The following is a 16,186-nucleotide window of genomic DNA, read 5'->3' as shown; positions in this document are numbered from 1 at the left end:
ATTTGACTTGGTTTTTTTTCTTCTCACGAATTGCCAGTCTGTGCAAGATTACAATCCAATCAAGAAGAGAGGATAACTGAAAATAGTTCACACGCAATTGTAACAAAGTTCAGAAGAATGACGCAGACTTCTAGAGGGAGAAGAACAACCCATTCTTTATGCGATGAGTTAATATTCATTTTCAGTCGTGTATGCACACGGATGCCTTAAGTGCATGCATTGACATGTAGTTCGTCGCACGGCAGTCGAAGAGACACCCTTTGTTTGAAATGTCCAGTAAATATATATGCAAAGCACCATTATACATATTAAATCAGAACTAAAGGGAAAACGCACACTTTAGGGGCAGCAGTTTAGAAAACGAATAGTGTATGAAAACTAAAACCGAACCAACCACAATAAGACTCAAATCAATATTAGGTGGACATACGACCTCAGACTATTACAGTTCTTATCATCCTCAAGTGAAATGTGCTGTTATTAAAATCAGGCCGACTACCTGTACACGTCTTGGACAGTAGCTGATGTCAATTAAACCAAACCATTGCGATGTTAACTTTAAAGGTAAACAAGTCGCCTAAGGCGAAATTACTACATTAATTTTAGTCAAGCTGTCCAACTCACGGAATGAAACTGAACGCACTGTATTTTTTCACCAAGACAGTACAGCTTCGTCTATGCCCGCGAGAAGGAAATCGCTCACCTCCCACGTGCAAAACGCAGTGATATTGACACGCCAGAATAGCGCGGTAGCGTATTGTGCTAAGCAGGAAAGCGCGCTTTTCTGTATTCATGTTAACTTTCTGAGCTTGTTTTCCATACAACCTATCATATCTATATGTTTTTGGAATCAGGAAACGATAAAAACTAAGATGAAATCATTTTTGGATCGATTTCTTAAGTTTTAATCGTAAGACTAATTAATCTTTTTTCGCTAATTGTGATCACATTTTAAGAGTAAACATGTGATTTGTTTGATGTATGGAGATTATTTAACCCTGGTATTAAAGAATTTTCTTGGTCAAAGAAGAATCCGTTTATTGCTAGGAGAATTGACTATGTATTTACATGTGCAACACTTTTTGATAGAACTACGGAATGTTGTTTATTGTCTGTTCCCTTTTCCGACCACAGAGGCTGTTCTGTGCAACTCAAATTATCTGAGATTGACAGAGGCCCGAGTTACTGGAAATTCAATAATTCTCTCCTCCAGGATAAAGATTTCATTGATGGTATGAATAGAATGATTGAAAATCACGCATACGATTTTATAAACGATACTGATTATCAAACCGTATGGGAAATAAGAGATTATGCAATGCAGTACGCGCAGAAGAAAAGCGTTGAAAGAAGAAACGGTATTGTTTTGTTGTATGCTGAATTAAATGATTTGGATGCAAGGTTAGCGAATGACCCAGATAACTGTGGAATGCAGTGCGAGCGTGAGAACCTTAAGTTAAAAATAGAATTAGTTGAACAGTGTAAAGCTCGCGCAGCCCAAGTACGCGCCCGTGCGAAGTGGGTAGAACAGGGAGAAAAGAACACAAAGTATTTTCTCAACCTTGAAAAAGCCCGAGCAAATGCGAAGATAATGGACAGTATACAGTGTGAATCTGGAGAAGTGATAACTGACCAGCGTGAAATCTTGAACGCGCAAAAGAATTACTATGCTGATTTGTACAGAAAAAAAGTAAACGTTGAAAACATGGACGAGAAGGTGGATCAGTTTTTATCTGATGTGACAACATTACAGATTTCAGATTTTCAGAGAAATGAGTGTGAAGGGTTAATAACTGAAAACGAAGCTCTCGCTGCACTTAAACAAATGAAATCTGGGTCGGCCCCTGGGGTTGATGGTATTACTGTAGAATTTTTGAAAGTGTTTTGGACCCGCATCAGAACATTGTTAATTGCGTCTTTTAATGCAAGTTTTGACGATGGAAAATTGTCCTCCACGCAGCGCAAAGCTGTCATTACCCTTATACACAAGGGAAAGGATTTGCCTAAAAATGAATTAAAGAACTGGAGACCCATCTCCCTTACAAACAGCGATTATAAACTGATAGCCAAGTGTTTGGCAAAAAGGTTAGGAAGCGTTATTGGTGAAATTGTTCAGAAAGATCAAGTCGGTTACATTAAAGGCAGAAAAGTATCTACAATATTAAGGCTAATTGATGATGTAATCGAACAGTCACACGAGTTAAATCAACCTGGTCTGTTGGTCGCAATTGACTGTGTTCAAGCGTACGATAGTATTTCAAAAGAGTTTATTATTAAAGCCTTTCAAAAATTCGGGTTTGGGCCAGAATTTGTTCAATGGGGGACTGTGTTAATGAACGACACGGTTAGCTCAGTGCAGTATTGTGGATGGTTGTCTGATTTTTTTGATGTGAAAGCCGGGATTCGTCAAGGGTGCCCGTTTTCATGTTTGGCCTTTGTACTAGCCATTGAATTGTTGGCATCAAAAATAAGACAGTGTAGACGTATTAAAGGAATTTCGTTATGGAATAATGCTGATATTGCAACCGTTATTAAAATTGCTCTGTATGCAGACGATATCACCCTTTTTTTAAAGGATGAGATTGATATGTATTATGCACTTGAAATAATGAATGACTTTTCTAGCTTTTCAGGCTTAAGGATACATAAGAGAAAGTCTGAGGCGATGTGGTTGGGTAGTAGGAAACATTGTGATGAAACATTTTATAATTTTGTTTGGAAGAAGAAGTTGAAGATTGTGGGTGTATATTTTTGTAATGATAAGAGTGCTTCTTTGGTAGAAGATAACTGGACTGGAAGAATAAGGAATATTAAGCGATTGATTTGTGCATGGGAGAAGCGAAATTTGAGCATTGTAGGGAAAATATGTATTGTGAAAACGTTTTTAATTTCACAATTTGTGTATATTATGCAAGCGTTTGTATTACCTGACTGTGTTTTGAATGAAGTCAATACCTTATTGTTTAGATTTTTGTGGCGAAAAAGAGATTGTAATCGGAAGGCCTTTGAAAAGGTGAAAAGAAGCGTTGTATGTTTTGAAATTGAAAAAGGTGGTTTAAAAATGATCGATATTAGGCAAATGCAAATCTCTTTTTTATTACAATGGGTTTCACAACTTACTACATCAAATGAAAATGATAATTGGAGTTTCACTCCAAAGATGATGTATTTGCGTTTTGGAAAACATTTTGAATGTTTCTTATCGAATGTAAACAGTGCAAGATTTAAAGGGATAGTATCCGCCGGAAAAGGCCTTCAGATCGCTTTCAAAGCTTCACCATAAGATTCTATGTTACAAATAATGCTACCATCCACGAGGAATAACTTTACTTTGCAAATTCAACAGTTTTGATAGCTAATTAACTGTCGTAAAAGAATCCAAGGAAAGAGCACTCTTGTAATGGTTGGGTGATTTCCCTTTGTCAAATTTGTCACAACAATCAAAATGGCGTCTCTCGGCGATTATTTTAGTCTGACAAGGTGAGTGTTACATAGTAAACGTTATCTGACAGAAAATAATGCTTTCAATGAGACAGTCAGTATCTGTTTACAAGTTGCTCTGAGCAGGACTGCAAAGCCTGAATCGATCATGCGAGTCAAATAGCTCTGGTGCACTCCGAATCATTCGCCGCCTTGATAGAGATCATTCAGTACTGGTTGTACTTAGTCCGATTATCTTGGACATGTTTGTTGCCTGTTGGTGATCCTTTCAAATATATGTCTCTGAAGTTGCACTTTTACTCCCTTACGTATATGCATTGTCATGTCACTGATCGATCACTTGGAACAGTAAACGTGCGCTTTGCGTGCAAGACGGAGTTCGAAGCAGTATTTCACCGAACATGAGAGAGCTCTGAAAATCGTGTTTATTCTCAGAATAGTAACCCAAAAGAGAAGACATACTTATCCCACTGAACAGTGTCGAGGAAATCATTGTCTTGTGCATTTGTTGTGTGTGTGTGTGTGTGTGCCTGTGTGTTTGTGTGTTCTCAGACTTGTGTATGCATGATCACTGTGTGTGTGTGTGCGCGCGTGTATGTGTGTGTGTGTGTGTGTGTGCGCATGCAGGGGAGTATGTCAAACTCAAGTGAGCTTTTCTTGAAGTTGATGATGATTGAAGTTTGATGTGTGTGTGTGTGTGTGTGTGTGTGTGCGTGCGCATGCAGGGGAGTATGTCAAACTCAAGTGAGCTTTTCTTGAAGTTGATGATGATTGAAGTTTGATACAATAACTCATTAACTGTAACTGTAAGGTGGATTGATGAATAGTGTATCCTTTTCATGAATTTGTCTTTATTTCCAGGCTATGGAAGTTTCATGTTCAAAACAACAACAGAGCTGCCCCTGCAAGAGAAAAGGTGCGGAGGCAGGATAGGGAGAGGAATTAGCAGTCTCTATGTGTGGGCAGATGAAGAGGAAAGGACTGGTCTAAGTCCTCTCAAACTGAAATTGGTTTGCTGGGGAAGAAGGCTGATCCAAAAAACAACACCGCCCTCCAAGTCCAACCCTCCTCTAAACTCAATAATTCCAGTAAGTACCTTTTTATTCTGCAAGATTTGTTAGGTGGATGACTTTGTTGCAGGGTATCTATATATATAATAAAAGAGAGTGTCTGTCTGTGTGTCTGTGTGTCTGTCTGTGGTCGCCATACCTCTGAGATGGCAAGAGGCAGGAACAAGATAGTGTGCACGTACACTCCCTAGGTGCCGCAGATGTGCACCTGGGTTTTAGTTTCTTGATTCACTGTTTCCTTTCTTAGATTATGGACCTCCCATTTATTGAATACAGCCTATATGGTGCAAGACCAGTTCAGTGCCTACTGTTCACCTGTAGCAAGCACATCATGCCAGTGATATTAGAGACTCGCTGTTGCTCCTATGAGGGGAAGAAATGAAGAATGAAAAATTAACTGGACAGTTCCGGAAATTTCTAGAAGGTAAGGGAGATAACTCTTTTTTGTCTGTGGTCGCCATACCTCTGAGATGGCAAGAGGCAGGAACAAGATAGTGTGCACGTACACACCCTAGGTGCCGCAGATGTGCACCTGGGTTTTAGTTTCTTGATTCATTGTTTCCTTTCTCAGATTATGGACCTCCCATTTATTGAATACAGCCTATATGGTGCAAGACCAGTTCAGTGCCTACTGTTCACCTGTAGCAAGCACATCATGCCAGTGATATTAGAGACTCGCTATTGCTCCTATGAGGGGAAGAAATGAAGAATGAAAAATTAACTGGACAGTTCCAGAAATTTCTAGAAGGTAAGGGAGATAACTGTTCACCTGTAGCAAGCACATCATGCCAGTGATATTAGAGACTTGCTATTGCTCCTATGAGGGGAAGAAATGAAGAATGAAAAATTAACTGGACAGTTCCGGAAATTTCTAGAGGGTAAGGGAGATAACTCTTTTTTGTCTGTGGTCGCCATACCTCTGAGATGGCAAGAGGCAGGAACAAGATAGTGTGCACGTACACTCCCTAGGTGCCGCAGATGTGCACCTGGGTTTTAGTTTCTTGATTCATTGTTTCCTTTCTCAGATTATGGACCTCCCATTTATTGAATACAGCCTATATGGTGCAAGACCAGTTCAGTGCCTACTGTTCACCTGTAGCAAGCACATCATGCCAGTGATATTAGAGACTTGCTATTGCCCCTATGAGGGGAAGAAATGAAGAATGAAAAATTCACTGGACAGTTCCGGAAATTTCTAGAGGTAAGGGAGATAACTGTTCACCTGTAGCAAGCACATCATGCCAGTGATATTAGAGACTTGCTATTGCTCCTATGAGGGGAAGAAATGAAGAATGAAAAATTAACTGGACAGTTCCGGAAATTTCTAGAAGGTAAGGGAGATAACTCTTTTTTTGTATCCAAACAAAGGAGGTAAAGCTAATGATAATGGGATAGCGAGCGTCTTTGCTACAGGGCTCCGCTTACTCCCGGGCGAAGCCGGGCTTAACTGCTAGTATTAAATAATGACAAAAAGTGAGGTTTGCAGGTCTCAGTCGCAAATTATATTACTGGTGCCTATTGTTTGTTGCTATTCTAGTGAATGTGTATACATATATATTTATTTCCTATTTTCAGAAGATAATGACAAATAATTAAAATTGTGTGCACTTAAATGTCACTACACACAACCTTTTAGTGTCTCATAAAGGGAAATACATATGAACAGTCCCCACAATTGGGGTGCTGTACCATGAAACCCCTCTTTTAAAAACCTTTACAATTCAAGATCTCCCCTATTTTATAAGACCTTGTGTTTCAGATGTTTAGGTCATAACCTGTGCAAATTTACCTTCATTGTAAGACTTCTTGCTTTTTAAGACCTTATTTTCTCAGATTTTGGGGGGTCGTAAAAGGGGGTTCCACTGTATTCTAAAATATGAATTCTTGTTTACTGTTTAAACTACACCCATTTGCTCTTTGTAAATGAAGGATATTTTTCAGATTGATTATTTCTGCCTCCATACTGATCTTTATAATATATGACACATTGGCGAGCAGATTCCATGATCATGCTAAAAATGTAGGAAGTCATAATTATGATGTTTAGGTTTTAGAATTGTGTATGCCTTGCAGTTCAAATTCATGTCTGCCTTCCTGTTCAATTGTTTAAAAATCAAGACAATCCCTGAGACACATTTTCCAACCACATGTCACACAGCAGTTCTGCTTGAAACATCAGAATCGAATAGTATACCAAACAGGCCTTTATGCGGTTTAGCACTTGACTACTGCTGCTTCAATACCACTTGTGCAGAAAAAAAATTAGAGATACAGTGGAGCCCTTCTTTTAAGATATTACAAACTCAATTAAAGATCAAAACTTGACTAAATGTAAAAAGCAATATGTGTTAGAATGGAGGTTATAAACAGAAATCTGAGAAAGTAATGTCTTAAAAGACAAATGTTTAGAAAAAAAGGCGGGGGAGGGGGAGTTGGCAAACTTAGGTTTTACTGTTCAATGCATGGGTAAACTGGGCATTCATTCCAAGTACCTAAAGATGTGTAACTGGCACTTTTGCTCATCGGTAGTACTGGAACACAATTTTACACAGTGCGTCAGTGTGTCAGAATGCCTCTGGAAAGCCTATGCCTACAAGTAAATCCCCCCCCCACCACACACACACACATCTTTTACTCACACCCGCACCCCATTACATAGATGAATAGATTACAAATACTATTCTTTTACTTTTTATTTTCACACTTTTTCTTGCATTTGGTTCATGTTTATTATTTGAAGTTTGATTCTGAATCAAGCGTCTTTAGTGATGGATGGTTTTCTGTGTATGCTCCAGGACTTCAAGGCACTGGTGCTTGATGACAGCAGGCTCCCACTGGCCCACACACAGAGAAGAGATTGGAGGTGCCCTCGCCCTGGAAGAAGAAGAGGATGGGAATATCAATAAAACAAAACGATACGCAACATTCACACAGCTTACATTGTGGACATACATATTTGGCTATTTGGGTGAAGGTGTAAGAGCCGCCATACATGTGCAGTTGCTGTGTATGGGTCATAGGAATGACAATTTAGATCCAACTGGCCAGAACACTGACTTTCGTCCTAGTCGCTTGTATTGAAGTACATTGTGGTGTTATATGAAGTACATTTGGTTGGGGGTTGGTGTAACCATACTCTGTATTTAGCACCGTTCTGAATTTGTGTATGTTTTATCTCTCAAAGCACATTGTTTTTTGATTTTTTTTATGTACCTTAAACTACTTTTTCAGCACCCGCAGTACCTAGTTAACGCCCATCCTCCAACATTTGGATCAGTGTCGTCAACATATGTTGTGTGTTTTGTGTGTATGTGTGTGTGTGTTTTTTAAATGATGTGCACAGTTCTGCACCCTGTAGTGACATTGTCATTCTAGGGAATGCTGAAAGACAACTATAATGTTTATTTAATACTCTGGTCACTGGAGTATCTGGATAGCCCTGTGAAAAGAAGATGGAGATGAGAGAGCGTCTTCGGAAGTTGAAGAGGTCTGATTTTAGTGATTTAAGGGAGCATGTGAAACGACCAGTGTTTGGTTACGCCATTTCCTATGGATTGGATCAGTATCAATGACTGACTGACTGACTATTCACTTTGTGGTTTTTAGGATGTGTGTTTATTCACTCTCAGTGAATTTTTTGTTGGGTTTTTAGTGTTTTTTTCTTCTGTTTAGACACTTGCATATCAGGCGAAAGATACTTACAGGGTGACTAATTGTGCACAGATACATCTCCTATTAAAATGTTCACACCAAGATACCAAATATCACCATTTCTAACGAGGAACTGATCCTGCACAGGCACAGTACCTAGTAAACGCCCCACCCCCTACTTTGGGCAAAATCTGTGCATAAAGCGGATGGACAATTAAAAGGCAGTTTACAGTACTAATATTTTTCCTCATTACATTTAGTCAAGTTTTGACTAAATGTTTTAACGTAGACGGGGGAATCGAGACGAGGGTCATGGTGTATGTGCGTGTGTGTGTGTGTGTCTGTCTGTGTGTGTAGAGCGATTCAGACTAAACTACTGGACCGATCTTTATGAAATTTGACATGAGAGTTCCTGGGTATGATATCCCCATACGTTTTTTTTTCATTTTTTGATAAATGTCTTTGATGACGTCATATCCGGCTTTTCGTGAAAGTTGAGGCGGCACTGTCACGCCCTCATTTTTCAACCAAATTGGTTGAAATTTTGGTCAAGTAATGTTCGACGTAGCCCGGACTTCGGTATTGCATTTCAGCTTGGTGGCTTAAAAATTAATTAATGACTTTGGTCATTAAAAATCTGAAAATTGTAAAAAAAAAATAAAAAAATTTTAAAAACGATCCAAATTTACATTCATCTTATTCTCCATCATTTGCTGATTCCAAAAACATATAAATATGTTATATTTGGATTAAAAACACGCTCTGAAAATTAAATATATAAAAATTAATATGAAAATTAAATTTTCGAAATCAATTTAAAAACACTTTCATCTTATTCCTTGTCGGTTCCTGATTCCAAAAACATATAGATATGATATGTTTGGATTAAAAACACGCTCAGAAAGTTAAAACAAAGAGAGGTACAGAAAAGCGTGCTATCCTTCTGAGCGCAACTGCTACCCCGCTCTTCTTGTCAATTTCACTGTCTTTGCCGTGAGCGGGTGACTGACGATGCTACGAGTATGCGGTCTTGCTGCGTTGCATTGCGTTCAGTTTCATTCTGTGAGTTCGACAGCTACTTGACTAAATGTTGTATTTTCGCCTTAGGCCAAAAAAAATAATAGGTGTGGTTAAGGTAACATAGCCAAAAAAAATATTTTTTGTAACTTTTTTTTCTAATGTGTACAAATTAAACCTACTTGACAGGGAAATAAGTGTGCAACTCGGGCGCTTTCGCTTTTATTGCGTTTTCTGCACTCGTTTACTTGGTTTTTTTAAAAAATTTTGTTTGACAAATGTAATAAAAAGTTATAGGGTCGGCTCCAAAAAATAGGGTAGGTCGGGTTACCGTAACCACACCTATTTTTTTTTTAGGCCTTACGCGACTTGTTTTAATTTCTAGTCTCAGTATAGTTTCGTGTAGGTATTGGGATAATTGGAGTTACAGGTATATATACATGTGATTTCACTTGCAATTCTTTGCATAAAATAAACTCAAATGAGCAGACATAAAGGTGCACCTACAATTATTGTGACTGTTGCTGTAAAACAATTTCCTTGGTAGATGGAGGGCATTGTGGGGACCAGATGTGTAGACCGTGGGATTAGATAGACTTGGGGGTTCTGGCTTGTAGAAAACTTCCCTGCTGCTCCGCCTTTTGGGGACGAACTTTGTGTTCAGTGATGTGTGCATAGGACTTTGCAACGTCAACCTCCACTGCAAACCATCTTTGTATTGTAGACACTATATTGTACCTGCAGAGAAAGATCACTTTTAGCTGTGCAGTGGAACCCTCATTTACAGCCCCCCTTTTTTGATTTTATGTTTATAATCTCTGTAAATTTACTCCCCCTGTTTAAGACGTAGCTGATTTTCTCAGCATTTTACAAGTTCCACTGTAGTATTTCCCTCTGCAGCATTATTGTCAGTCAAAAGGGATACACAATCTGGCACAAAGAACAGCTGACATGAACAATAAAGTCTGGGGAAGGGTCCTGAAAGTATCTTGATTAATGCGTTGAATTGACAGGTCTAGTAAACCTTGTGCAGAACAAATATGTGTTGAAGAGTGCTCGTTGACATGTTGCAGCAAGCCAAGCCATAATTATACCCTGTTGAAGTAATACAAATCATGGGTGTGGGTTATATTAATTCACATCTTTTATATGATTGAAATGCATAATTCTAAGACTTGTTTCTGAAAATGTGTACATTTGCATTTAAGATCTACATGGAATAAAACTGACACTGTTCTCGACAATTGAGTATGTTTTTGTGTGCGCATGTTGCTTAGTTTATTGATAATAATTGACTTTGGGTCAAGTTGTAACCACGAGTTTTGTAGCAAAGGTGCAATGATAAAAATAGACAGAAGATAATCAGATAATAAGACACTGGGCTGCAAATTGCTTTCAATTGTCATTGTATTTATCTGTAAAATCATCATGATTTCCATGGCATGTATAATGCAGTGGAACCCCCCTTTTAATGGCCCTGTCACACGACCGTTTTAACGCCTGCGTATGCCGACGTATGGGACATTTGAATAAGTATTTGAATAAGTACGCTGGCGTACGTCGAATACGTTATGGGTACGTTTTGTATACGTTAAGAGGACGCTGAAGCACGCTGGCATACGTCGTAGTACGCTGAGCACGCATACAAAACGTACCCATAACGTATTCGACGTACGCCAGCGTACTTATTCAAATACTTATTCAAATGTCCCATACGTCGGCATAACCAAATTTAAAACTCCCTCCTTTTCAAAACCTTGTTTTCTCACATTTTCTGTTCATAACGTCTGTAAAATTACCCCCATTTTAAGACTCATTCCTTTTTAAGACTTGATTTTCTCAGATTGTTTGAGGTCTTAAAAGGGGGGTGCCACTGTTGTTATAATGCATCTTCAGAAATTGAAGACACATGCTGCAGTTTTGTTATAACCATGAAGAAGAAAAATACTGTTTACAGTGTCTTATCCTCTAACTACATCTTTTTAAAGACTCCATAACTTTTAATCACTCAACAATTCCTCTCTGTATGGCTGCAGTTCAAGTAAACCAGAAATGGTAAACCATTGCCACATTCAAGGAATTGGTTCCTGGCAACTTATGTCGGGTGCGCAGCCTGAGAGAGACACGACAGAGATAGTTGCTCAAGATAAAAGATAAGCTTGACTTACACCAAAATTATGAACATTTAAACTCACCTTACTGATCTTTTTGTCTGAAATATGTTATGCCATTATTGCCACACATTGCAAGAATGTTTGATGTCCGGGTGCTTGGTCCCTGAAAATGTCAGAAAATTGTTATAGTAATTATAGCAACATCTAAAACCACTAAGTGTAAACCAAAGGCTGGCCAATTACATAGTTCTACAGCAACATCAGTTCTGAACATGAAGCTTTGAACATGCACAGCGACACTTAAAATGGCAGTCAAAAAAGAAAGGATGAATGAAATTCTGCCACATTTAGTGTTTGCTTCTATGAACACTGAGGAAGAATGTGTTCTTCATTAAAAGTAACCCTTTCACAAAGCTTCACCAATAAACTTCAATCATAGTTCTTACTGGACAGAAAAACTCATACCACTGACAATATAAAATGTCAGTTATAAATAACATGTTCTGTTGCACAACCTCCAAAGACTGCAAAGAAACAACTGCCAATAAACTGATAAAGCGTTAAAATATCAGTATCACGTGTGCTGACTGACCCTACTTTTTTCCATCTACAATTTTTTTTTTTAGGGGGATTACTCACAGACTGGCTACTCTGTCATTCTCTGTCTCATATATATATATACAGTGCACCACAGGAGCTTGTATTCAACCGCCGGTCGATCATTATTTACTTCTGCATGCTTACCCTTACTACGATGATCGACCGGCGTTTTGATACAAGCTCCTGTGCAGTGCACAGACACACACGCACCGTAGTTGCAAACACACACACTGACACTGTGTCCGTGTTCAAACAAAAACAGGAAAACTGGACACATTCGGCCGCTTGATTGATCCTTCATTCGCACTACACACCAGCAGACACACATACAACACGGCAGCAAAATGTGTCCAGGTCTTTCCAAAGTATACACCACAACACTCGCTTTATTTAATACTTACACATCCAGTAGCAGGTTAGAGCTACGTCGCGGCGCACACTGAACGGTAAAACTGACACTCAGTTGAATCCAGCTTTCCGTCTGCTTGCTGATGATAACTTTGCATTTTGTGCGCCGAGCGTGTCTTTCTCGTGATTCTGTGTCGTTCGGAGTCAGTCAGCTGCTTTCAGAACCACATGGAGTCGATTTCTTACTGAAACTTGCGGGCTTGTCCCACTGAGCGGCTATCCCATCCGCCATTGTTTTTAGTCGTCATGCTAACGGCACGCGCTCGCGACGAAAACCAGTCTATGACGGCCAATTTTAATCTTCAAATGGTGGAGAGCAGACGTCAAAAAACTCATTTTGATTTAATTATTTAGCATACTTGTGGTGCTTTATTGAGCAAACCGGGCCAGGTGCGTCTTAATTAAGGTACACTAGATTCCCCAAAATCTTCAAATCGGCCGAATTCGACAAAAAACTCTCCAAAATGGCGGCGCGGACACTATATCTTTAAAGGGTTAGACCTAGTGAAATCACACTTTTGGAAAGCAGTATTAAAATATTGGCTGGATAATAACCACTACGATCGTGGGACAATCGGGCCGATTTTATTATGGAATAATGCATGCATAACGTATAGTGGCAAAGTTTTATTTTTTGAGAGTTGGATACAACGAGGTGTATTGGTATTAACTGACATTGTACGTTCGGGAGATATATTATCATATCAAGATATATGTGATTTGATTGGATATTCGCCAAACCGCATTCTTGAATATAATGTTGTAAAAGCTGCTGTGTCATTATCTATGAGGAAAAATGCTGTAAATATGACTGATGATGTTTGTATTACCTTACCACTGTTTAACGGCAAAAATGTGTTAAGTGCCAGCGAATACAGGAAAGAGATTATTAATATGAAAACAGATGTACCATGTTCCGGAGGATTTTGGAAGAGAAAGTTTAATGTAGAAATTGATGAACGATCCTGGATAGTTGCCTATCAGTCAACACAAGAGACTAGATTAAGAGTTTTACACTGGAAAATTATGCACAACATTTATCCGACCAACATTCTCCTGTGTAAAATGAAAGTAACGGAAACTAATAAATGTAATTACTGCTGTGATGTAACTGATTTCATTGAACACTTCTTTTTTGAATGCCCGGTTGTATACAAATTCTGGAAGTTTATTGAAGAATTTATTTTTCGTACTTTAGAAATTAAGATTATTTTGAATGTTAGTGATGTTTTATTTGGTATGCATTTTGTAATGGTGAGAAAGGCAACTATGTATAAATTGAACCACATTATCTTAATCGGAAAGATGTGCGTTAGTATATATAAAAAAACAAATTCGTTTTTACCGTTGGAAAGTATTTTTAATAGGCAGTTACAGATAAGAAGCATTTTTGTGTGAGTGTTCGAAGAACAAAACTTTAAAAAAGTTAGCTTGCTGTTCTCGATAAGTTGTATTTAATTCATTGTATGAGATATTGTTAATTGTTGTTATTTATGTGAATAAAATTGTTTGAAAAAAAAAAAAAAAAAAAAATTATAGTGCATGTGTTCAAAATGCGCTTGTCTGTATTTAAAAGAAAAAACATGTTCTTAAAAAATACGCCCGGACAGTAATTATATGACCTTGTTGGTAGTATATATGTATTGCTCTCAGGATAATTATGTTCTTAAAAAGTACGACCGGACAGTAACGTATATGACCTTGTTGGCAGTATATGTATTGGTCTCAGGACTAGGAGATGCAAGTAATTGACATGTATTGATGTGCCGCATTAAACTCACGGCCGACTACAACAGATGTGAGAAAAGTTAAAAAAAAAATAAAAAAAAAATAAAAAAAAGAGTAAACATGACATATGTATATTGTTTTAGATTCAGAATGTAATGAAGAATACGATGCAATCAATTTTAAATCTGTTTGCGCAACATCGATTTTAATGACAACTTTAAAGAGCGAACTCATTAATTAATTTTTAAGCCTCCAAGCTGAAATGCAATATTATAAAGTCTGGGCTTCGTCGAAGATTACTTGACCAACATTTGAGCCAATTTGGTTCAAACATGAGAGCGTGACAGTGCCGCCTCAACTTTCACGAAAAGCCGGATATGACGTCATCATAGACATTTATCAAAAACATGAGCGAACAAATCTGGAAATACCATACTCAGGATCTCTCATGTCAGGTTTCATGAAGATCGGTCCAGTAGTGTTCCCTGAATCGCTCCTCACAAACACACATACCGTACTGCCACACACAACACACACACACACACACACACACATACACTGACACACACACACACACACACACACACACACACACACACACACACACACACACACACACACACACATACACACGTACACCACGACCTTCGTCTAGATTCCCCCTCTACGTTAAAGCAAATATGCAAGACGCAGGAATTGTAAATACCACATCAAAACAGTTGCAAATGACCAATCTGCAAACCAGTGTGCCACTCATGCAACATACTCAGCATTATCATCATGAGAAAAACAATGTCTGTAATTATGGAAATGTGCTAGTAAAGTTCTACTCAATCACTTATGGGAATGCCACCAAACCTCTGTTTAACTTCTTCTATCAACTTAGAGGAATGTTCAGAGGTAACAGACACCTGAACCAGGTCATGCACACACTAACAACAACAACCTGCTATTTAACAAACAAACACACAAGAAACGTTTTTTTAATGTACAAATAGAACACATTTGGCATTTTAGTGGCAATTGAAATATATATAGAATACTTCATGGCTTGCTGTGTCGTACCTGATTTACACGAGGTTTTTGTTTTTAATACTGAACTGCGAGCGAAAGCGACCTGTTCACTATTTGAAAAAGCAACGAGTGTAAATCTAGTACGAAACAGCAAGCCATGTAGTATATTCTGTTTATCCTACACACTGTACTTACGTGTATTTTACTAAAAATGTCCTGCAGTCACGTCGAGGCAACTAAATTGAAGACGCTTGTTTTGGAACCTCGATCTCTTCTAAAGCATCGTGCAATCTATTACGTCAAAGTAAAGAAACGATGCCAGTTTTTCACACCATTTGAGTCGCCTTTTGTTTGTTTGTTTGTTTGTTTGCTTAACGCCCAGCCGACCACGAAGGGCCATATCAGGGCGGTGCTGCTTTGACACTTAACGTGCGCCACACACAAGACTGAAGTCGCAGCACAGGCTTCATGTCTCACCCAGTCACATTATTCTGACACCGGACCAACCAGTAACCCCATAATGCCAGACGCCAGGCGGAGCAGCCACTAGATTGCCAATTTTAAAGTCTTAGGTATGACCCGGTCGGGGTTCGAACCCACGACCTCCCGATCTCGGGACGGACGCCTTACCACTAGGCCAACCGTGCCGGTTTTGAGTCGTCGAAGTCGATGTTGTAATAACGGTTTGAAAAATAAGACGAACTTTTCTAATGTCCTCGTCAGTACATTGATGTTTGTGAACATGCTTTTCTGTTTCATATGTTTGTGTTTGTTGCTGCTTTGTGGGGATGTGGAACCAAACCCTGGACCAGTTCTTGATAGAGAACAAAACATATCTATTGTTCATATTAATGTGCGAAGCCTTAAGAACAAAATATTTCATTTGCAGGCCGAATTAGGACGTTTCGATATTATTACTGTATCAGAAACGTGGTTGTCCACAGATGTTGATAATGAAGATATTAATCTGAATGGTTTCCATCCACCAGTAAGATGCGATAGGCCTGGTGATGCTCATGGGGGTGTGGCGGTGTATCATCATTCATGTGAAGAGTGATTTAATATGCAAACCCAGATACGATTTGAGCATACCTTCTCTAGAGGCGGTATGGGTGGAAACCAAAATCGACCAGGAGACCCTTC

General features: G+C 38.7%; 2 long non-coding RNA genes across 6 annotated transcripts; one reads left to right on the top strand and one right to left on the bottom strand.

Annotated features, from left to right (window-relative positions):
• Positions 1 to 3,223: 3,223 nt before the first annotated feature.
• On the top strand, positions 3,224 to 7,378 carry LOC138982715 (uncharacterized). The gene is made up of 3 exons (XR_011460944.1): positions 3,224 to 3,480; positions 4,303 to 4,529; positions 7,307 to 7,378. It is a non-coding gene; the product is annotated as an uncharacterized lncRNA (long non-coding RNA).
• LOC138982713 (uncharacterized) lies at positions 7,190 to 12,738 on the bottom strand. Of its 5 annotated transcripts, none has more exons than XR_011460939.1 (4): positions 12,295 to 12,738; positions 11,375 to 11,456; positions 9,687 to 9,917; positions 7,190 to 7,385 (listed from the first exon to the last, which is right to left on the bottom strand). It is a non-coding gene; the product is annotated as an uncharacterized lncRNA (long non-coding RNA). The 5 variants fall into 5 exon arrangements; XR_011460940.1 differs by lacking the exon at positions 12,295 to 12,738 and adding an exon at positions 12,104 to 12,229; XR_011460942.1 differs by lacking the exon at positions 12,295 to 12,738 and adding an exon at positions 12,208 to 12,226.
• Between the last annotated feature and the right edge of the window lie 3,448 nt (positions 12,739 to 16,186).

This window comes from Littorina saxatilis, linkage group LG12 (genome assembly GCF_037325665.1).
Source record: "Littorina saxatilis isolate snail1 linkage group LG12, US_GU_Lsax_2.0, whole genome shotgun sequence".
NCBI lineage: Eukaryota > Metazoa > Mollusca > Gastropoda > Littorinimorpha > Littorinidae > Littorina > Littorina saxatilis.
Note: the sequence above shows the minus strand (reverse complement) of the source record. Positions and strands in the feature narration are given on the sequence as shown.